This window comes from Muntiacus reevesi, chromosome 8 (assembly GCF_963930625.1).
Source record: "Muntiacus reevesi chromosome 8, mMunRee1.1, whole genome shotgun sequence".
Classification (NCBI taxonomy): domain Eukaryota; kingdom Metazoa; phylum Chordata; class Mammalia; order Artiodactyla; family Cervidae; genus Muntiacus; species Muntiacus reevesi.
The window spans coordinates 9,581,479-9,603,958 of NC_089256.1; the positions used below are offsets into that span (position 1 = coordinate 9,581,479).

Sequence of the window (22,480 nt, forward strand, 5' to 3'; positions counted from 1 at the left end):
CTCGATGTCTCTTTCTTGCACACTTCAGTTCACTCCATTAGGAAATCCTATTGGCAGAAACTGATGCATCTTGACCTTCACTTCTCCTGTACGGACTGGGAGTTATGAAGGGTTCTGGGTGAGCAGAGGAGGCCAGGCCGCACTGGGGAAGCAAATTCAGGAAATAAACTACCTACAAAGATCTCAGAGAATATGGATCTGAATCTCCAAGGCCCCAGCATTTTGTTGTGACTGCTTTGCTCATTCTAAATAAATTTTCATTCACAAGCCTTGATCCTGCAGGGCTTTCTGTAACAGCCCTCTTTTCTCCCCTGCCCCCACAACTATATAAGCTTCAGGCCCCAGAAAACCTTCATCCACTCCTGGTTTAAGGTCTCAAAGCTTACCAAGGCAGGACTTGAGAACAGAGGTGTAAATTTGTCATGAAAGTGGAGGCAGGGCCGCAGTAAAGAGTAAATCCTCATCTAACATGGCAGAAAGTCAATAGATAAATCAAGAAACCGCTATGTAAGCTTATTTTTTAGGGACATGGGGGTAACCACTAGAAGAACTCAATGGAGGAAGTGATATAAAGGACTGCGTGGAGGGCGCAAGGGAGAGGACCCTATTGCTTTCATATCAAGAACACGTAAGTAGGTAATTTTATTTTGTAAAAACGTTCATGCATTACTCTGATAAATTTAAAATTTTGATCTTTAAAAAAAAGAAAATAAAAAATAAGAAATAAAACGGAATACAAAACAGAAAAATAAAATGAAAATCACACACAATAAAAGCCAGTGAATGGGGGCAGGGGCGGGAGCGTGGGGCGAGTGGGCGTGGTTTCTAGGGAGGGGCGGGGCATGGGACCCGGGTCTCCTTTAGGGCCCGCCCCCAGTGAGGAAGTAGGGCGCCGGCGGTTTCTCTCTGACTCCGCCCACCTCGGAGAGCCAGAGTAACGCAAGGTCAAGTTCGCCTTAGACCCTCCCTCTCACCCCGCAGCGCGGGGGCGGGGCGGGCAGGTCCTGGGCTGACCCCGCTACCCACCCCGGAAAGGACCTTTCGTGCGCAGGCCTGGCGCGGTCCTCGCCGGGCCTTCGGTGGAGGGCTGTTCGCGGGCGAGGAGCCCCGGTTCGGCGCCTCCGGGCCCCTAGTTCCCTGGAGTCCCCGGAGGCTCGCCGAGTGCCTCTGCGGAGCCCCGCGACGCGCAGGTAAGCGCAGTCAGGGCCGGACCTGTTCAGCCCCCCTTTACCCCGGCTGGCGGCCGCCGACACCTGGCCGGCGCCGGAGCGACAGGTGGAGGCGGGGCGCGGAGCCCGATAGCCCATCCGGGTCGGGTGGACACTAAAGCGCCTCCTCGCTACCTCTGGCGCCGCCCATTCTAGCTACAGCTTTATCAACCTAACCCCAGAACCCTGTGGCTCAAACCCGAGCCTACCTTCAGCACTCGTGCACTCAACAAATACAAACAGGGTTTCACCAAACACTGCATGCCTCTGGGCTCCGTGCTGGCGGTATAGTGCGGGCCAACGAACGTGGTGCCCGCCCCCGTGGGTGGGAGAGACCCACAGCAAATAGATAATCTCCACACGTGAGTGTAAAAGTTAAAACTGAAAGGTCGGTAGAGACAGTACTTGCAGAGTGCTGGGAGAGCAGGTAGCCGGTGGTCCCTAGCTATAAAGAATACCGGAAGCTCACTCTTCAGTATGAATATAAGGGTTCCAAAGCGGAGAAGCACAGAGCAAGCACACTTATTGGGAGGGACTGTGGCTTGTTTGGGAAAAGGACGGTTTGGGGGCCTGGCCCACTGAGAGCTGGAAGAAAAGCAAGTTCCTTAACTTCCTCCTCTGTAAAATGGGACTGTTCCTCCCCATTAGCGATTGAGAAGTTGCATATAAATGACTTGGTGGTATTCAAACGAGCAGTGAGTGAGGTAAAGGTGAAGATGTTTAGATGGAGCAGGGCATTGGTTTGGGCCGACCACTGTGCTGCTTTCAGGAAAACTCACTTCCCCTCTCCTGGAGTCCTGTTTCCTTGTCTGTGTAGAATCTCTCAAACAGCTTCTCTGAAATGACGACCGCTTTAGTCACTCATTCTTGAAACATTTAAATGGTGCCCACTCCGCACTGGTCCTGCCCTCCTGGAGCCCACGTTGGGTGGGTCAGGTGAAGTATACTGACAGTCCCAGCCTGGTGAGCGTGGTGCTCTGGGAGCAGAGCCTGACCCTCTGGCCTTGCCCGGGACAGCCCTTCTGCTCCCGGCCAGGGCCGGGTATGCATTTCCCAGAAAGCCTCAGTTGCTGCTGCCAGCTCTGCGAGCCCCCTGAGAACACAAGGCTCATACTCCTCAGCTGAGCATTGACTTTACTATTTTCACTGGTGGCAGTACCCCGTCATGAGACAGCAACCCCACTAGCCCCTTGCTGAGGACCCCCAGGGGTTTAGGAGCGAGTTGGGGGCTTCAGAAGACACCTGGCTGTTGACTGCTTGGTATATTTTATTGTCTTGGATGATGCCAATTCCTTCTTTGGCTCTGTTTATACTGTTGGTGTAGACTGAGAATTTGCCCCATGAAAACAGGCCAGGAAGCCCAGAGAGTGGAGAACACAGTTGAAGGAGAAGTCTGGCATGGTTTGTGAATAGGGAATTTAAGAAAATAACAGAAGGTTGCTGGGGGAAGGGGGAGGAGAGAGGGCAGGCTTTGGGCAGCCACTATGTTTCAGACGGGAGCAGTACCACTTGTGGAGAGCAAAAGGGGAGTGCTGGGTTAGGCAGTCACAGACCCGGGTTCAGATTATTTGTTACTGCCTAGCTGTGTCTGACCCTGGGCAGGTCACTTATTGTCTGATTGTGGGAGCTTAAGACAGCGTTTGATATCTAGTTGGCTCCGAAGAAATGTAACCTCCCTCCCTCTTCCCCTAAATAAACTAAAACAGCAGTAGTATTAGTGCTTACTTCAGAGCCTAATTATGGGCATTTAATGTGCCTAAAATACATAGATCAGCGTCTGACATGTAGAAGTTACTGCTGCCATTGCAATTGTTATTCTTTATTCTGGGAAAAAAATTGATAAAATGAGATGGGAGGTTGGTTCTGAGGAACTGTGCGGGGTGATTAGTGGAGAAGTTGGGTTATCTATTGCAGTGGTTTTACTGGACAGCATCAGCCCTGGCAGCAGAAAGGGGTGTTCTGTGTGATAAAGGGCCTTTTGGGCAGCCAGGCTGTCAGAAGACTCAAGTCAAAGAAAACAGCAAAAGCATGGGGGTGGGGGTGGGGTAGTAGAGTTGAAAGAGACCTAATGTTGTCTTGTTTGGGTGTTCTCTAGCCCACAGCCAGATGTGGGTCCCCGATGAGAGCTGCTCCTGCCCCTTGCTGGCTCCTGCCCTCCTATGGGTATGGTAATTGCCTGAGACTGGTTGGTCCAGGAGCTGTGGAATTCAATTCTGTAAGCCCTGTACCCAGCAGAGTACTGGGCCCATAATGAATGAATGAATGAAGAAACCTAAACCTGCAGGGCAAATTTCCCAGTGTGTTTAAGTGTGCTGTTAACAGAAAAGAGTATGAAAATAGGGAGAGATAGCTAATGTTTTTAGGCCCTTGCTAAGGGCCGTTTTCATGTATGTTGCAACTTAGTGGTGAACACTGCAGCTTTGGAGTCAGATGAAATTGCTGGTGTGATCTCACACGCATCACAGAAGCTCTTACATATAAGTATGTGCACTTTTGCATCTGTAACGTGGGACTCATTGTCCCTTACTCACAGGACATTTAGTAATGCTTACGTATAAGTATGTGGCTTGCTATCCTCAGCACACAGGCTTCCCAGGAGATGCAAGAGACATAGGTGTGATCCCTGGGTTGGAAGGACACTCACACACACACACACCCCTCATCATGCAGCACAAGGTATCAGAAGTACTCAGTCAATAATAGCTGCAGTTATTATTATTATCTTGATAACTGCAGGTAATAGTATTATTATCTTGATAATCCTCCCAGTGATCTCCGCTGTGAAGACAAACAGAAGGCCACAGACACAGATGGGTGGCATTGATTCTGAGCTCAGTCCCGTCTGGAAGCAGAGGCTCTGTGCAGTCTGGGCAGACACTAACCAGACAGCTTTATGTGCATTTCATTCATTACTTAAAGCACTTGACTATGTGAAATCTTAAAAGGAAAAAGAATTGCAAAATGATAATTTATGTGCCTTTCAAGTTCAGGTATTTTATCATTGAGATAAATCTTCCATGCATCTATGTTAAACCACTTTGGGCTGTCGAAGCTTTTAAATAAAGTGGTTCGTCCTGACCAGTGTCTGTCTTTGCTCGTTTATCATAGTTCCCTGGTCGACAGACAGATCCCATTTTGCAGGGCAGGCCTCAGGACGGCAGCTCCTGCCCCACTGTTTTAGACATGCAGTTCTGCATGGTGTGTTTAACAAACCACAGTGGACTCATGATCCCTTCATCACTGTCTCACTCACATACTCATAGACCCACAGCACCACTCTTGGAACTAGGAATAGAATTCTAGGCATTCTGTGGTCAGTGTAAATCTGGGGAAGTTGGCTCCAGGGGAATCTCAGATTCCCAGTGATGGGTTTGGGGATGAAAATGCCTTGGATGATGGTGGCAATGTCTTCTGGAAGTCAGGGCTGTCTGCCCTTCCCATCCAGAAGTCCCATCTCTGGGTCTGACCTCCTGCTGGGTAAAGGTCTGATCTGCATCTCTGTGCCTCCCTGCTGCCCCTGCCTCTGGCCAGAGCTTCCCTGAAAGCCAGAACCCCTGCAGCACATGCAGGAGCACAACCTGCTTAAGGAAGCCTTTCTGAATCGACCCTGCGTTCCCATGGCCCCAGTGGGCACCTCTGCCGGGTATTGCTTCTTCAGCTACTCTGTGGGCTGTGAGCACTTCCACAGCTACTGGACTGAGCATCCCTGGTACCCAGCACCTGTCTTGCTCATTGTCCTCTCTCCTGCCCACTCCCCAACCCCCATTTCTATTCATTCTTCAGGCAGCATCCTGGGGATTAGAATGCTGAGACAAAGTGACACAGCCTCCACCATCATGCGACCCAAAGACATCATGAGACAGATTATTGATAAAGACAGCATTGAGCACACGACCACACATATATTGTCAAATTTTAAACTGAATTTACTGCCTTGAAGGAGAAGCCTGGCATGCCAGGAGAAGCATAAGGTGGGATAGATATAGAAATGTATCAATATACATAGAGGAGGCCCATAAATGTTAGTTGGGAGCTTATACTCAATTATTTATATATCTTTGAAGATTATTGGATAGTATAGTGTTTTTCTATAAGTTCTAGCAAATAATATATTTTATGTGACCAGGGTAATCTTCTAAGAATGTGTACTTTAAAAATCATTGTGCTTTGGCTTCAAAATGGGAGAATAATGCTAGCGCTGCCGTTCACTTACACCCCAGGGCCCCAGGCCACGGACTGGTCTGGTCCATGCTGCACAACGGGACTGGCAGTGGCTGGCCTGTTTGGAACCGGGCTGCGAAGCAGGAGGTGAGCGGCAGGCAAGGGAAGCTTCATCTATATTTACAGCTGCTCCCGTCACTCGCATTACTGCCTGAGCTCCACCTCCTGTCAGATCAGCAGCAGCATATAATAAATAAAATGTGCCTGAATCATCCTGAAACCACCCCACCCCCCAATCCATGGAAAAATTGTCTTCCACGAAATCGGTCCCTGGTGCTAACTGCTGACTTAACCCTTTACAGTTACAGAGCCCTCCCTTGGATGTTGTCTTGCTGGGTGCGCTAGTTCTCACTATCACACCTCTTATACTGGGTAGTGGCAGCTAATAGACGTCCAGCTTGCCTCACGGCAGACGAGCAAGTGGGCATTGAAGCCCCGTCCCTTCAGAGCCACAGGGTCCACTGAGAGCCTGTTTTCCCTCCTCCTTTGATACCTCTGGGCACCAGGCTGAGGTTCCAGCATAGATTTTATGGTGCTGCGTCTAGAGACCTGCGATTTGAAGGGAAAGGACACAGCTGACTGCTCTTGTCCAGCTCGGGAGGGGCACCTGTCTGCGTCCAGCAGAGGGTGGGCGGGTGGGTGAGCTGGCAGCGAACTGCTTCTGCAGGGCCCTGCTGCCCAGGTGTGGTCCCTCTTGAGGAGCCAGGGTCCTCTCTAGAGGGATACCATGCCTGCCTCAAACCCAGTCAGTCCCTCTGAAAACCAGGAGAAAATCATACTAGAAGTCCAGCTTTAAATAAGACATGATCCAAACAGCCCCAGGAAATGTTCCCTCTCCACGACTGAATGGCATTAAAGAGTTACTTTATTTATTTGGCCAGTGCTGATGGCAAAATACATCTTCGATCCCCACCTGTCTCAGAGGTGGACCTTATTACGAGAGATGAGCGGCCGTCTCCCCCGAAGCAAGGGAAGGGAAGCTGCATCGCAGTGCAGAAATTGAGCACCAGTCTTGGTGGGGTTGGGGTTGACTGCTGTATTCTCAGGGTACAGCTCTAATAGGATTGTAATCGCGTGGCTCTGAGCCACGGAGAAAAGAAGTGACTCTGGAAATCTGCCTTCCATAAGGCTGACACACAGTGATGGTATTTATGCCTCTCAGAAGTGCATGTTAAGTGGTAGGTATTTATGAAAAGGGTTCTAAGGAGTAAACACGCCCATCAGTCATCCTGGAGCTTTTTAGAGCCCCTAAGATGGTTTTAAATTAGAGCCTACCTTCCTTCCTGCCGTCCCCCTTCCATCAGCAAACTGCCCCCTCCTTGCTTCCTGTTATAAAAACGAACTGTCAAGGCAGGACACAGCCCAGGTAGGAGCGTGGGAACCGACTTGAAGAATTAACATATTCAAGGCAGACAGGTAAGGGGCAAGCACCTTGGTTCTGGTCCTTCCCAACCCAGTCACGGCATTGGGAAGAGAGGAGTATGGAGCATGACTGACCAACAAGATCAGCCTAATTGCTCCTTAACCACCGCCACCAGCTGCTCTGCTTGTCAGCCAGTCTGCTTGCTGAAAAGGGTTGGCAAGTGGGGGGAACAATGATGAAGACAGGTGATGCAAACTAAGCCAAATTTGGGCTCAGTCAGTGGCATATGGGAGAGAATGAATGTCAGTGTCAGTCAGGGAATCCCACCAGGCCAGGGAAAGAGCAAGCTTCGAAAGGCTAGAAGTTTCTCTGTGAGCAGGTGATCATTAAAACAGAATGCCTGTTACATGAATTAGTGTGTAGGCATCTAACTTTAAATCATTGCTGGCTCTCAAACGTTCATTTTAAAGATCAGAAACTGGTGTTTATTACTCGAACCCTGTACTTAGTTTCAAAGACTGCTCTGCTTTTTATTTCTCCCATCTGGCCTTCCTCTTTGAAACTTTTTTGACAGTATTGGCCCATCTTGTGTTAATATTTTTTTGTGTGAGATAAGGGATGCCAGTGTCACCCAGTTTATATTTTATGACTAATCCAAAGACTGTAGATGATAAAAGTAGAGGGGTTGCCTGTTTGACATGTCACTGAATTGCTACCCTTTGGCTTCTGGAATTCTGTCTGAAGAAAATAATTTGAAAAGTGGAAAATGCCACTATATAAAGATGTATCATTATTAATAATGGCGAAAACTTAGAAGTGACTTATTCTACAGTAAAAGAGGGTAGTCAAGTTTCAGAGGACCAGGTTGGTGAAATATTTAAAAATAGGAAGGTTAGTAATGAGGGAAGTCATTACCTGTTCAGTGAACGGAACACTGTTATATCAAAGATGTATTCAAGAAAATAGTCTAGGGACTTCCCTGGTGGTTCAGTGGCTAAGATTCTGCACTCCCAATGCAGGGGCCCCAGGTTCAATCTCTGGTCAGGGAACGCCACAACTAAGACCTAGTGCAGCCAAATAAATATTTTTAAAAACTAGTCTGTAAAGGATGCCTTGAAGGGGACAAGAATTGCAGTTGAACAGTGGAACAATGGATAACTTTTTCTCATATTTTAAACTTTCTATTTTTTTATTACTCCTCTAACATGTTTTAATTCTAAAACAAGTCAAATTAAATAATGATCTTTATGCTAATTGCCATTTGAAGTTCACTGCCTTCATGGCCTTATCCTAATTAAATCTTTCACTCAACAATTTCTAAGGCCAGGTTTGGCTCCCTCCCTCCGTGTCTCTGGTCGAGGTACATCCTCTGGGTCCACTGGCTGAGTGGCCCAGAGATGTGCTAACTCTGGCTGTGCAGACAGATTTTCTGGGTTTTTTTAAGTTAGAGGAAGCTACTGTCCCTCCCTGGCCTGCAGCCTCACACCCTTCTGGCATTATTTCTCTTCTCTGTTCCCTACCTAGTCACCAGTGGTGGGGTGTGGATTGGGGGTTTGGGTTTGCAACCTTTGGAAGCCTTATTGGTAAGGTTTCAGCAAACTCTGTCCGCAGCACACACATACACACACTCACACACACGCTCACTCCCTAGGTCAGTTACCGCTGTAACTGGTAACCCACAACACTCTGGCTTCTTGCCCCGCTCAGGTCTTGGTATCCTGTACCTCGGGGCCTGGATTTTACATTCTTGATGTCAGTCCTCCCTGGGTCGGCCCTGTCCCTGCATCCTCTGCTGCTTCGTGCTAGCAGCAGTTCTTGAACTCAACTGGCCATACACTGGGAAATCATGACATGTGTCCTTATTTGAGACAAAGATTTGAGTCTGCGTGACTTATTTGGGAGGAGAGTCCCAAATAAAGAAGGGAAATAAGGAAGTAGAGGAATGGGCCAGAGAAGCGCACATCGAGCAGGTCACCAGCGTGAACCACTGGAGTGTAAACCTACTAGGAGTCTCCAGCAGCCAGTGTAGAACACCCCTCCCAGAATTAACCTCTCCTGGGGATTGGCAGCTGCGTATGTATGTATCTCACTGTGACCCATCATTGGTTGAACATTACTCCTTATGGGGAGTGATTCCTCTGGGGCTTCCAACAGCCTCAAACACCAGGTAAAGCACCAGGGCTAAGGGACGTCGATGCTGACGCACAGAGGATGCTGGCTTGCTAAACGATGAGTCCTGAGAGTTCAGAAGATGCTGGCTTGCTAAATGATGAGTCCTGAGAGTTCAGGGCACAGCTCGGACAGTGTCTGCTGGATATACTTCCCTAAACACCATGAGAATGATCAGTGCACTAAACTGGAAATAACCAAATTCATGGAACTTCCCTGGTGGTCCAGTGGTTAAGAATCTGCCTTCCAATGCCAGGAGTGAAGGTTCAATCCCTGGTTGAGGAACTTAAATCCCACATGCCACACCATGTGACCAAAAATAAAAGCCAAATCCATAATTCTGTGCTGAATCAGACATCCACTTATACTAAATTGAAGACTACATTAAGGATAACCAACCCTCAAAATTTATGAAAAATCATACAGCAAAAACTTTAAGAAGAATACTACCATATTTTCCCCTGTATGTTGGGCTAGACTTTCAATATTTGATTTGTCACAGAACATAAGTATTCTGCAGCCATGCACTTTGAGATCCAACACTTTAAAAGAGGGCCTCAGTATATAATAAGGTTTATCTTCATTTTGGCAATGTTTCCCCTCTTCTATTGTAGCTAGATTTTTTTCCTGTTATTTCTCAAGTATACTAGGATGATGCTAAAAGAAAAAAATCATTGGGAGAAAACATTGAACCTCATTTATATCAATTCATAATTAAATTATATCTCCAGTGTCATGTTTTAATATTAATACTGGATTCACCATCCTGACACTAATACCAGAGGATGGGAGAGAATTTCTGTAGTTATGACTTTAGACACTGTGATAAATGTTTTGTAGTCATTGCCTCTATATAGAAACACTCCATCTCCAATTAAAGATTTAGTAAGCTCTTCATCAAAATATCTGTTAACAATTGAGGCGCACACTACGGTTGTGCTGACATTTCAACTTCTATATTCTCTCTGTAGTTTAACTCCCATTCCATTTTATATGCCTGTTTTGTTTTGTTTTTTTTTCTATGCATGGAGGAGGAATAGTGGCAGAAATTTGGGCACGTATTGCAGATTCTAGAACCATTTCCATGTATTTATTATTATTATCTATTGGCATATTTGTCGCTATAAATGAAGGCGTTTCTCCAAGAGATGATTTAAAGTTGTTCATGTAGCAAGCTCAGTAGGATTTAGTAGCTAAATCTCATATGCTTTGAGTTATGGGCATTTTGGTATTTGCTTAAGGATTCAAGATCCTAGTGTTTTAGAGAAATGAGGCCATTTCCCTTTAAGGTATGGTTTTGATATACATTCCGTAAACACTGAGATAGTGAATGCTTGGTGCTTGCACCCTATTCCCATGTCCTGGGTGAACAACAGACATCATCCCCTGATGCCTGAACCTGCATCCTTGTCCTCAAAGTGCCCCCTGCAGCCACTCCAGCTCATTGGTACTGGCTCTCTAGATCAGGCCTATGGGCTCCCTGTTCCATGGCCCACCTTTTCATTGTGCTTGGCCCTGCCATTGCTGTGAATGGTCAACAAAGGAATCTTTCAGTCTCTCTACCAAAAAAAAAAAAAAAAAAAGAATTCCAGAGGCAGTTGGTTCCCTTATCTTGTGCTTTTTCAGTCACCTCTTTGTTGTGCAGATGGCAGTCATCCAGTGTGTTAATGTTTGTCTCCTTTTTTCCTTTTATTATATGCATTTTGATTTTTCTCTTTCTTCCTTTTTCCCCTCTCATGTTGCTCAGAAGATAAAGCAGGGAGCCCCAATTTATTTGCTGTTTGGTCTCATCAAGTTTAGTTGCAGTGCTGTGTGTTGATGGAAATGTGTTGATGATGAACGTTGGTGAGATTTTCCTTTCTTCCCCCACCTCTTCAGGAAGAGCTCTCCTCTAGAGAGGTCACAAGTGACCTCTGTGTTGCCAAATCTTCCAAAACTTTCTCAGTCTGTCTTCGGTGCAACAGTTGACACCTCTGGCTGTGCCCACCTCTTGAACTCTTCTTTCGTGCATTTTCCTCCGTCTTCCCTGATGATGATTCTTTGACTTCTGTCTGCTCCCTTTCCTCCACTGTTGTTTTCAGTTGGGGCACCCCCAGGCCTCCTCTCTTGACTTCCCTTAGACTCCACATGGATGACTTCATCCTCACCCCTGGTTTTTAACGACTACCTTTACCTGAACACCCCCTGCATCCTCAGTTCTATCATAGCTCCCCTCTGGAGCACAGACCTTGGTACCCAGCAGTCTGCCAAAGGGTGCCTCTTGTGGCCCCCATGAGCATCCACAGTCACATGTTTCATTTGTTTAGACTATTCTTACTTTCACAGAGCCAACTAAATACTTACCCCCGGGGTGGTTTCTGCTCCCTCCTTGGGGTTATAGGTAAACCGTTCTAAGCATGTCAGAAAGCTTCCATCTTGGAAAATCAAGTGTTAAGACAAAGGCACAAACCAAGGACTGCTTCTCAAAACTCAAGGACTGAAAAGAAAACAGGTATTTGGTTATGGTCTCCACAGTTCTGGGGGTTGACTGGGTTCAGTGAAGCAAGTCTCACCTTAGGGATCTCATCCAGGGGCAGTTAGTTGGTGGCTGGGGCTGGAGCTATCTCAGTGACCCTCTCACTCAGGGCCTGGCAGCTGGGACCTGGTTCCTCCCTGCAGGAAAGCTGGGTTCTAAGAATAGGCACCCCAAGAGGACCAGGCAGAAGTTCCATCACCTCTCATAACACACCCTCAGAAGTCTCAGAGCATCATTTCTTCTGTATTTATCCACCTACCCAGCTGCAGAGGGACAGAACAGAGGCATGTCAGTGTCACATTGTGACTGTGTTGGAAACGCACCTAGCTATTGTCCCCAAACGTGTCTGTCCCTTCGAGAACTACCCTAAATGCCACAGAAGCTTTACCTTTTACTTAAAAATATTTTTGGAATAGGTTACATATTTACATGATTAGAAAGTTAACAAAAAAGTAAGTATAAATGTACACAGTGAAAGTGGTCTTTCTCATCCCATATCCCACACCCCTGCCTCTCCATAGACAGCCACTACCTTGTAGCTCCTTCCATCCTGCATTTACCTGCCTCCTCTCACCGGACCATGGACTCCTCTGGGACATGAACGGTAGCTGTTGTCACTCATCCCCACACTGCCTGGCATGGGAGCTCTGTGTCCACACCATTTAGAGGAGGCCTGTGCCAAGGAGCAGGGAAGGAGGAAGAGCCGGGTAAGGTAATTGAGTATAGGTTTCTGGGTGGCTTGTGGTTTACCTTCTCTAATTTCATTTGGAGCCATATCTCTTAAAGGCAGTTACCGCTTGAGGCCTACGTGGGTCCTCTCTCCATCTGTCACTGAAACTGGATCCTGGTCCCACCCTGTCCTGCCTGGCTTCATGGGTATATCCCAGGAGGCTTGGGTTCAAAGCCTAGTTTTTGTGCTGTATTCCAGTTCAGCCAAGGACCACTCTCTGACAGCTTATCTTGTCCAAAAACAGCACCAGCAGGGGTTGCTGGAGGAAGGTGTAGTCGTAAGATATCATTAATGAGTTGCTGTCCTGATCAACATCCAGGAAAAGAAAATTCTTTCCTGCTTGAGAAAGCATCCTGAAATCATGTAGTTTCATTGTTTCTCTACTAAGAAATGTATTCCCTAAGGAATATCAATTGTTTTTGTTAAATTAAGGAGGCCAACCTCTAACCCCCATGAGAAAAGTGGACAGTTGTGCTAGTTGTTTTAAAAAAGGCTTTCTGAGACTGTTTAAGATTCTTATCTGTTATAAGGAAAGAAACTTCACTCAAACTAAGTCATGCAAAACTAGAAATATGGTTATTAGAATTTAGAAAGTTTCAAAGTGTATCAGGTACAGCTGGATCCAGGTGCTCAGATGATGGACTGGGAATTGTACCTTCTCTTATCTTCCCGCAGTTCCTACCACTGTGCTGGCTTCACTCTCTAAGATAGTGACAGTGGCAGCTCCAGACTTTATATGGAGTTTACAGCTCCTGATTTCAGTGTTCATATGGAAAAGGGGCTCTGATTTGTCCTGTAGTTAAAGTTTTCTGGCCATCTTGATTGCATGACCTTCCAGAATTGTATGAGTAGTAGCAGCACATTTTCCAAAACAAAGAGATGCAAGACCCACACATAAAGTGGCCCATTGCAGGTGGGGATTCAAATTTCAAATTTCAGACTGTGAGGAGCATCTGAATTGCTGGTGTTAGGCCTAGGAGTTAGTTTTAAAAAAACCTCATTGTGCTGATGTCTCTATTTTTGTATATATTTGATTTTTTTGGGGGGGAGTGGGTAATAAAAAGTGGTTTTTAAAAGAAATGCAGTATAAAAAATAAGAGCAGGTTTTTTTCCTGCCTTGGTTTGGGAATTCTCAACAAAAAGGCCTGCACATCCCTGTATGTTTATTGTCTGATTTTCTCACTCTCTCATTTTCTTTTCATTGTGTAAAGAAACCTTAATCCTTACTCTCCTCTAAGCTAGAGATAGGGGCGGGGGAAACACATAATATTTGACTTATGATTTGTGGGGTGTGCTGGGAGGGGCTTGGGGGTAAGGCAGTCAGGCACTCTTTTAAGTCCATATCTCCATGTTTCCCAGACAAAAGGCTTGGAAAATTCCAGCCAGAGGAAAGGAGGAGTCTATGCTATCTCCTTCTGGTGGTCAGTGCTAGAGTGTTGGTTAGTGTGGACAGAGCAGATAAGAGTTTCACGGAGTCCTGGACTTCCCCACATATCTTGCCGGGGGAAGGTTGAGATCCTCAGACAGTCACAGACTGGCTGCTAGAAGAAATATTAGAGAATGTTTAGGTAGCCTTTTTCATTTTGTAGGTGGGGAAACTGATGAAGTCAGAGGGGTTACGTGACTTGCCCAAGGTCACACAGTGAATTAGCAGGAGCTGAATCTGGTACCACTTAATAGCTGCGTAACCTTCAGTAAGCCCCATTACCTCTTTGAGTTTCAGTGTCCCTCACCTGTTGTGGGGGACAGAATAATGGCCCCCCAAAGTGTCCACCTCCCAATCCCTGTGATTGGGTTTGAAATCTGTGATTAGGTTTGGTTACAAGGCAGGAAGGAATTAAGTTGCAGGCAAAATCAGTGTCACTAATCAGCTGACCCTAAATTCATCTGGGATCATCCAGATGGGCACCATGTAATCATAAGAGTTTTTATAAATGAAACGGCACGGCAGGAGAGGCAGTTAGAGTGATGCAGTGTGAGGAAGACTCAGCTGGCCTTCGCTGGCTGGGAAGATAGAAGGGGCATGAGGCAAGGAATACAGTGGCCTCTGGAAGCTGGAAAAGGCGAGGAACGGATTCTCAGATTTTCCTGGTGACCCGGTGGTTAAGAATTCTCCTGCTAATGCAGGAGACATGGGTTCGATCCCTGGCCTGGGAAGACTCCACATGCCATAGGGCAATGAAGCCCATGGGCTGCAGCTCCTGAGCCCGAGCTCTTGAGTCTGTGAGCTGCAACTGCTGAAGCCCTTGTGCCCAGAGCCCATGCTCTGCACCAAGAGAAGCCACCACAATGAGAAGCCCGTGCACCACAACAGAGTGGTCCCTGCTCACCGAAACTAGAGAAAGCCCTCTCATAGCCACAAAGACCCAGCGCAGCCAAAACAAACAAACAACACTTATTTTGAAACCCTCCCTTGTTTGGGACTTCCCTTCCAATGGTTAAGACTCTGCACTTCCATTGCAAGGAGCATGGGTTTAAAGCCCCGGTCTGGGAACTAAGTTCTTGCATACTGTGTGGTATGGCCAGAATAAAAAAAAAAAAAAGGAAAGAAACAGATTCTCCCTTGGAGCCTAGAGAAAGGAATGCAGTCCTGCCAACACCTTGATTCTACTCATGTGAGACCCCTTTTGGACTTTTGACTTCAAGAACTTTGAGATAATAAAAAGTATGTTGTTTTCAGTCCCTGAGTAAAGGAGGGGAGGTTATCATGTCTTTCTCAAAAGACTGGAGTGTGGAGTCAGGGAGATAATGTCCAAAAATTACACAGCAAACCCCCAGCTGTAGTAGACGCCTAATAGACAGTGTTGATGGTGAGTGGTGGTGGTGGACAAGAGAGGAGCTGATGGCAGGTGCTTTTGAAGATCCAAGGTTGCTGCCTTGGTGAGGTGTGAGGTTCAGAGCTAGCAGGAGGCCCGTAGGAGACACCAGATGGCCCAGGTCATGGCCAGAGGTCCCATTCAGGGAACACTTCTGCTCTGATAGTCCACACGGCTTTCCTCCCCCAACTCTTCAGTGCTGACATCTGGCAGCGCCGTCCTACATGGGAGACATGGGAGCTGGGAAGGGCTGGCCCTGGGATCTCTCATCAGGCAAGCCCTGCTTTAGAGATCTATGGGATGTGGGCCACTCTCTGCCTGGACCCCGCTCAGCCTCATGCCTTTGGCTGCCCTGTGGCCTTAAGGGTGATCACTGCCACCCCTGGTGGTGGCCGCAGAACTTCAGGGAGCTCTTTACGGCCCAGGCAGTGTGCCGGGGGCTCCACAGCAGAGCCTGGGTCACTGTCTCCTCCAGTCTTCATGACCGTCCTCTGAGGCCAGCCTCATGTCCCATGTTTCAGAGGAGCACAGAGGCTCCCGAAGTGCAGGCCACCTGCTCAAGGTAGAACAGCTTGTCAGTGGCAGAGCTGGGCCTACAGCTGGTTTCCTCTGACCAGATCCAGCCTCCTGGACAAGACTGGTCACTGGGTGGGAGAAGGCTGACTGGAGGGGCTTGGGAGTGCTGTATTTGGGTTGAGGTCCCACAAAGTCTCCAGAAAGGGCCCTCCCACCCTTCTGGGAATGACAGAGCCCTCAGGTGGGAGGGGGTGAGCACATTTGCTTCCTGGGGGCCTCATAAGGGCATTCACATCTGCTCTGTCTCTCTCTGGGTCATCTAGGCTGTATCAATATTTTATTTCCTCAAAAGACATATGCTGATATTTGGACTGTTAGATAATATTGAGGAATTTTTGTTGATTGTTGGTAATTTTGTCAGGTGTGATCATGGTATTATGGATAGGTAAGAAAGTGGCCTTGTTTTAAAAAGTGTCCTGTATTTTTAAAGTATTCAGAGGTGGGAATGTCATGGTGTTTATAATGTGTGTACTTTAATATACTTCAAGAGGAAAAAAAAGTGAAGTAAATGTGGAAATGTATTAATGAGCGTATGGAGACAGTTGTGTGGCACTCCATTACATTATTTCCTCTACTCTTCTCTATGATGTAATTTTTTATAATAAAAAGTTGTGGTTTTTTTTTTTTTTAAGTCATTTGCTGATGCCTTAGGACACACTTTGTCTAAGACTGAATTAGACATAGCTCTTTACCCCGACGGAGAAGGAAATGGCAACCCACTCCAGTATTCTTGCCTGGAGAATTCCATGGACAGAGGAGCCTGGCGGGTTACAGTCCACAGGGTCACAAAGCGTTGGACAGGACTGAAGCGACTTCACACTGCACTCCGGAAATCCACAAATAAATGACAGCAGAAGTAGGCGGAGCTTGGGAGCAGAGGCGGAGGGGCGTGCAGGCAGGGGGCGGGGCAGAGGGCGGGGCAGGGGGCGGGGCAGTCCCCCGAGGGCCGGGCGCCCAGGGGGAGATTCTGGCTGTCCTAGTTGTAGTTGCTCTTCAGAGCTGTTTGTAGTCAGTCGGGATCTTTTTTGATGGCTGATCGCAGACAGAGCCCCTGCGGTGTGCGACTGTCCTCCCCCAGGCGGGCTGAATTGTCCTTCCTGCTGGCGTTACACCTTTCATGTGTTATGCTAGGAGGCAAGGACTGTGGTGTTTTGTCCAACATTTTCTCAGGATACAGACACTTTAGATGAATTCATTTGTCGCGGCTGATTCCCAAGCACTTTTTTTTGTTTGTTTGTTTGGCAAATTCTGTAATCTTTTGGGTTGCACACGAAGGTTCATTTTTCGAACTTAGCATTGGAAGAGATAATCAGATTCCCTGATCTCCCGTCAGCCTCCTCTTCCTTTCCATTTTTCCTTATCAAAATAGGCAGCCGGTGAAGAAGAACAGCCCTCAGAGTGTTTGTTCTTACCTTATCTTCTCAGTATTTCCAAGGACTTTGCCAAATCTGTAGAACTGTGTCGAACATCTTTTAATACAGATATCACTGCCAACCAAGAGGCCAGCCTTGGCCAAGTACTGGTTTAGTTCTCTAAATACCATGTTATTCTTCCATGAGCACTCTGTTTCTCCCCTATAAGCCTTTGGATACAGGAACACATAATAGGTGACCTCTGAGTAGTAATTTCATAAATTCTGGGTGAAATGAATTGTATCAGATCAATATATCTGTAGACTCATCACATTTTCTGAGCTGCAAGGGACTCTAAGATGAATCTGGTACAGTTCTGTTAGTGGAGGAAACATTCATTTTAACTGCATAGTCAATTCTCAATTAACAAGGGTAATGGAGTGGAAGGAAGTCAGTGATAATCAAAAATCACGGTGAAAATAAAATTATAGTCACCAGTGGATTTTCTGGGGGCCAATTAACTGGTTTGTGAATTAATTGGGGTTAAGCCACAGTGGACCCCAGGATGTCATTGCCATGGTTATTGGTCAGCAGCTGATCACCAGCTGGCCCGCCTCCACCCACCCCGTCTGTCCCAGGGAGGAGAAGGGTTTCCTGCGGACTGGTCAAGCAGAGCTAGGTGACCTTGGCTAGACTGGTACCATGAAGACACAGATTTCAGTACTGGGAATTAGATGAAGACTGCTTCTAGGGCTTGTTGCCCCACCCCTTGAGAGGTGGTTCTTAAACTTGAGCTGCATCAGGCCCACCTGGAGGGCTTGTGAAGCCCCAGATTTCTGGGCCCCCAGCCCTGGTTTCTGATTCAGTAGATCTGGAGTGGGGCCTAAGAGTTTGCATGCCTCACAAGTGCCCAGGTGATGTGATACCCGCCAGTCCAGGAACCTCACTTAGAGAACTGTGGCTTTCCAGACCATTCTGGTCCTCCCAGCTGCACATTAGAACCACTTGGGGAGCTTTATAAACCTACTGATGGCCAATACAACTTAGCCAGTTATACAAGAGGCTGTGGAGGTGGTACCCAGGCACAGGTGACTTTCAAGCTCCAGGTGATCTGGATGTGCATCTAAGGTTGATGACCACTGCTGTCGGGAATGTTCTCCAACATCTCAGTTATCTGCATACAAATCTCGTGGTTTTTCCCCCTATATTTACTCCCTGTATGTTTAATAATTCTTTAAAGTTTTATATGTAAATAAACTTATTTTAAAAGCAAACTATATACCCCCTTCATGTAGGAAGATTAGTTTCACAGGCCAGCTGTGCCTGTTACATGCTTGTAATAGCAAACACATTAAAGAATGCTTAATATATGTTTGGCTTAGAATCATCTTGCACCCCATCACACTTTGGGAGTCTCTACCCTAGAACTATGCTTTTCACTGTTTTTTTGATAAAGGTGATGGAAAACAGTATTTCTGCCTTTCCTCCCCTCCCACTGGTCAGGCAAGGTTGTACTAACTCTTGGCACACCTGGTTTTTTCCCCTCAGAGAGACAGGTTGGAATGCAAGTGAGTGTGACTTCATTACACAGCAACCTTGAGTAAGAAATAGTCTTTACTTTTAGGAAACAAATTCAGCAATGGGAAAAGAATCTAGATAAACTGTGGTATGGCCAGAGAATGGAGTACTACTTGGTGATGAAAAGGAATGACTGATGGACACACCCCGTGGGTGACTCCCAGACAGTGTGCTGCGTGAAAGCCAGACAGAGACTAGACACTGCGATTTAGAACAGTAGTTGCTTGTGAGGAGGGGTACTGGGAGATTGAGCAGGAGGGGGCGTGAGAGGACTTTGTGGGGCAGTAGGATGTTCTGAGTCTTGATAGGGGTTGGGGTTGCATGGCTGCATGCATTTGTCACAGTCTGTTGAATGGTACCCTCAAGATCTGTGCATTTCATTCTATGTTCAAAAAACGGGGAAAAGAGTTAAACCAACAGTGAACTCCAGTCAGTGATATCCTTGCTGCTGTTTTCAGGGAGAAGGGTACTGCTTTCTGCAGCTTACTTTGAAAGGCATCCAAAAGCTAAGCTGAATTGATGAATGGATAGATGGATAGATATATGACAAAACAAACACAATAAAATATGAATGGTAGAATCTAGGTAGGAGATATCCAGGTGTTCCTTTTAAAAGTCTTTCAACTTGGCAGGATGTTTGAAAATCTTTCCCATGAAAGATTGAAGAAAATTTGACATATACATTCAAAATAGCAAACCAGCACTTCCCCACATGTCTGAACTCTGCATCTGCTAGTGCAAGGACTCCCTCAGAAGACAGGCTGGAGGGTCAGAGGGGTGAGCCAGGTGTGGAAGGGTGGGGGGCTCTTGAGAGAGGCTGCTGCCCTAGGAGACAGGCTCCCTGTGCTGGGGCCCCTGCAAGAGGAGAAAGTCAAGGACACTCCCTTCTTCCACCTATGCTGTGTCCTGGGTGTTCCCTGGGAGGGGCTGCACAGAGGCTGTGTCAGATGTGACCTGCAAAGACCACCTGGACCCCGGCATAGAAAGGCAGTATGGGTGGTGAGGAGTAGAGGGCCTTCCCAGGCTCCTCCAGCCAGCAGAACTCCAGCACACACCAGCCCAGGGTCTCCCTGGGTAGCCCTGAGCCCAGGGTTGCGGCTGGAGGAGAGTGGGGACACTGAGGCATGAGCTTCCCGTCATGGGGATCAGGCAGGTGTGGTGGTGGGCTGTCTAGGGGGCCCACAGCACTGACCAGGGACCTGAGGCATCTTCCTGGGTCCTCCTCACCCTCTGCACACCCACACTGCACACCTGTGACACACCTTCACAGCACAACCCCACAAGACATCCGCAAGCTGGAAACAAAACCTGTAACACAGGAACTGTGAGTCGTTAGTCTGCCTCTTACCCAGGATACAGCCCAGGGGCCAGCCTCTCAGTAGCTCTGAGGATCTGTTCCAGAGAGATGGGGAGGAGGGAGGTCAGCATATCTGAGATTTTGGCGAATGGTAGGTGTAATCAAGCACACATCTCAGTGGCAGATTGCTGCTAAGTCACGAGGATCAGACGTCCTAGTTAACAGTTTTAGTGCCTTTCCAAGTATGGGAGGTGCAAGAACTGGAGCTGTACAGTCAGGCCGCTCAAGATGGCTATTTTCTTGTCCCCTGGACATCCCACGCCCTGCCAGTGCCTGCTTCACCTACACCCTCTGCACCGGACTGACCTTCCTAGCTACTCATCCCCACCCTGACTAGTGATCATTCGTATCAAAACAGGCCGTGAGTGGTGTGCTCCCCTCTGCTGGTTTCTCTGATGACCGATGAGCCAACCTGAAGTAATTCCCTCTATAACTGGCAACCTCCCCCTACCCTGGGAGCAGACTGCCTCACGTCCTGCCCGCCCGGTGCTGTGTCCCTCCAGGACTCCACTCCAGACTCGAGCTCCCCCATCCTTTAAACCATTGATGACTCTACTGCTGACTGCAGGCTTTCTTCGATCTGGAAGCTGAACAAGCCCAGGGCTTGTAAGCCTGCAGGGTGTGACCCAACAGGGGTTCATAAAAATTTCTCCTGAAAATATCTAACTCTCTGAAGTCCTCTTCTGCCAGATTCTCCCAGAACACAGAGTGCATTCTTCCTGAACCCCTTTCGGGGTGTTTTGAAGATTGATGACTTCAGTGGCTGAGCACTTCATTCTTGTAGAACCAGGTGGCAAGTGACATTCTAAGTGGCACACCCCAACTTGAGATATACTGGAAGGAGAACAGTTTACTCCTGAGGGAAGGATTTACGATTGATGTCTAAAGGATGGTTAATATGTTGATTACATCTATTGTTTCTTGCAAAAATGAGTGAGCCCACCTTAAATAGCAGAAAGCCTGTGGCCTGGTTGGAGGGGTAATCTGGCCCCATCTTGGTTTTTCTGCCTTCACGGCAGCAGGGAGTGAAATGACCCAGCCTTTGTGATCAGACAGGAACTTGTCCTGATTCTATGTTTTGAGGTACCGCATCCTTGGATGAGCCCAAACTTCAGGTGACCATCAGAAACAAGATGGTAATACGTACTTCTCTGCTTGCAAAGATAAAAGATAACACAGAAGACAGCTCAGTCACCAGGCACAATATAGATGTTGACAAAATATGAGTTAGACCTAAAAAGTGCATAGTACAGAGTACACTAAATAACTCTTAGCTGTGCCCATGGTTCCTATTGATTCTTGACTTAACATGATTGGGATTTATTATTGTCATCCACAAGGGTTGAAAATGTGAAGAGAGCAGAATTTAGAATTTCTGTGGCTACAATGACATGAGCTTTTGCTTTGACCACAAATGGCGTTTTGAACATTTAAGTAGCTGCTTGTCATTTTTTCCATGCCTTACCCCCAGCTCCAAAGCAGGGTCTGGGTCCTCTGTACCCTGAACACAGTCCCACAGGGAAGATATTAGGAATCTGGGTGGTTGGCATGGTTTCTTGATGAGCAAGTCATCCCAATAATAAAACTGTGCAGCTCATCAGAGCTGGGCTTTAGAAACAAAGCACCTTCCAAAGCCACAAAGCCATGGTTGTGTTCTCATTTACATGCTACTCTGTCGATTAACGTTACATGCCAATTAAATGGGACATTAAGCTGCCAATAGGCATGCAATGCTGCATGCTCGAATCCTCTCCGCTTCACTCAGTGACCTGAATTCCTCGCCTCCCATCCATTCTCAAGGCTCTTCCTCACCAACATCTCAACCCCAACAGAGACAAACCATGCCCCTGTGCTGGGTCTCCTGTGGAAGCGAGGTTCAGGACACCAATGAGTGTGGCTGGATACTTGTGGAATTCTAATCAGAATATGACCAACCGTTTCAGTTGCTTGGATGGATCTGTGTTAGCAACAATCCCATGTTTAAAAATCCTCCTAGAAGCAGAAAAAACAGGTGCCTGAGAGTACGAGGGATACCCCTGGTATCTAAAGCAGCGGATTTTCAAGGAACTGTTCTGCTGCCAGCCCTGCTCTTCCTAGTTTTAGGTAAGCTGATCACAGTGTGCAAACAATTGCGCTCATCTCACACGCTAGTAAAGTAATGCTCAAAATTCTCCAAGCCAGGCTTCAGCAGTACATGAATCGTGAACTTCCAGATATTCAAGCTGGATTTAGAAAAGGCAGAGGAACCAGAGATCAAATTGCCAACATCCACTGGATCATAGAAAAAGCAAGAGAGTTCCCGAAAAACACCTATTTCTGCTTTATTGACTATGCCATAGCCCTTGACTGTGTGGATCACCACAGACTGTGGAAAATTCTTAAAGAGATGGGAATACCAGATCACTTGACCTGCATCTTGAGAAATTTGTATGCAGGTCAGGAAGCAATAGTTAGAACTTGACATGGAACAACAGACTGGCTCCAAATCAGGAAAGGAGTATGTCAAGGCTGTATATTGTCACCCTGCTTATTTAACTTATGTGCGGAGTACATCATGAAAAATGCTATGCTGGAGGAAGTATAAGCTGGAATCAA

At 47.1% G+C, this 22,480-nt stretch overlaps 1 protein-coding gene and 1 non-coding gene across 2 annotated transcripts in view; both read left to right on the forward strand.

Moving 5' to 3' along the window:
- The first annotated feature begins 944 nt into the window (after positions 1 to 944).
- NMNAT3 (nicotinamide nucleotide adenylyltransferase 3) overlaps positions 945 to 22,480 on the forward strand; it is a 124,523-nt gene continuing 102,987 nt past the window's right edge. Inside the window, exon 1 of the mRNA XM_065942648.1 lies at positions 945 to 1,190. The gene's annotated coding sequence lies outside the window, so the exon portion shown is untranslated. The remainder of the gene's footprint in view (positions 1,191 to 22,480) is intronic.
- Positions 7,769 to 7,841, forward strand: TRNAG-CCC (transfer RNA glycine (anticodon CCC)). Its single transcript has one exon. It is a non-coding gene; the product is annotated as a tRNA-Gly (tRNA).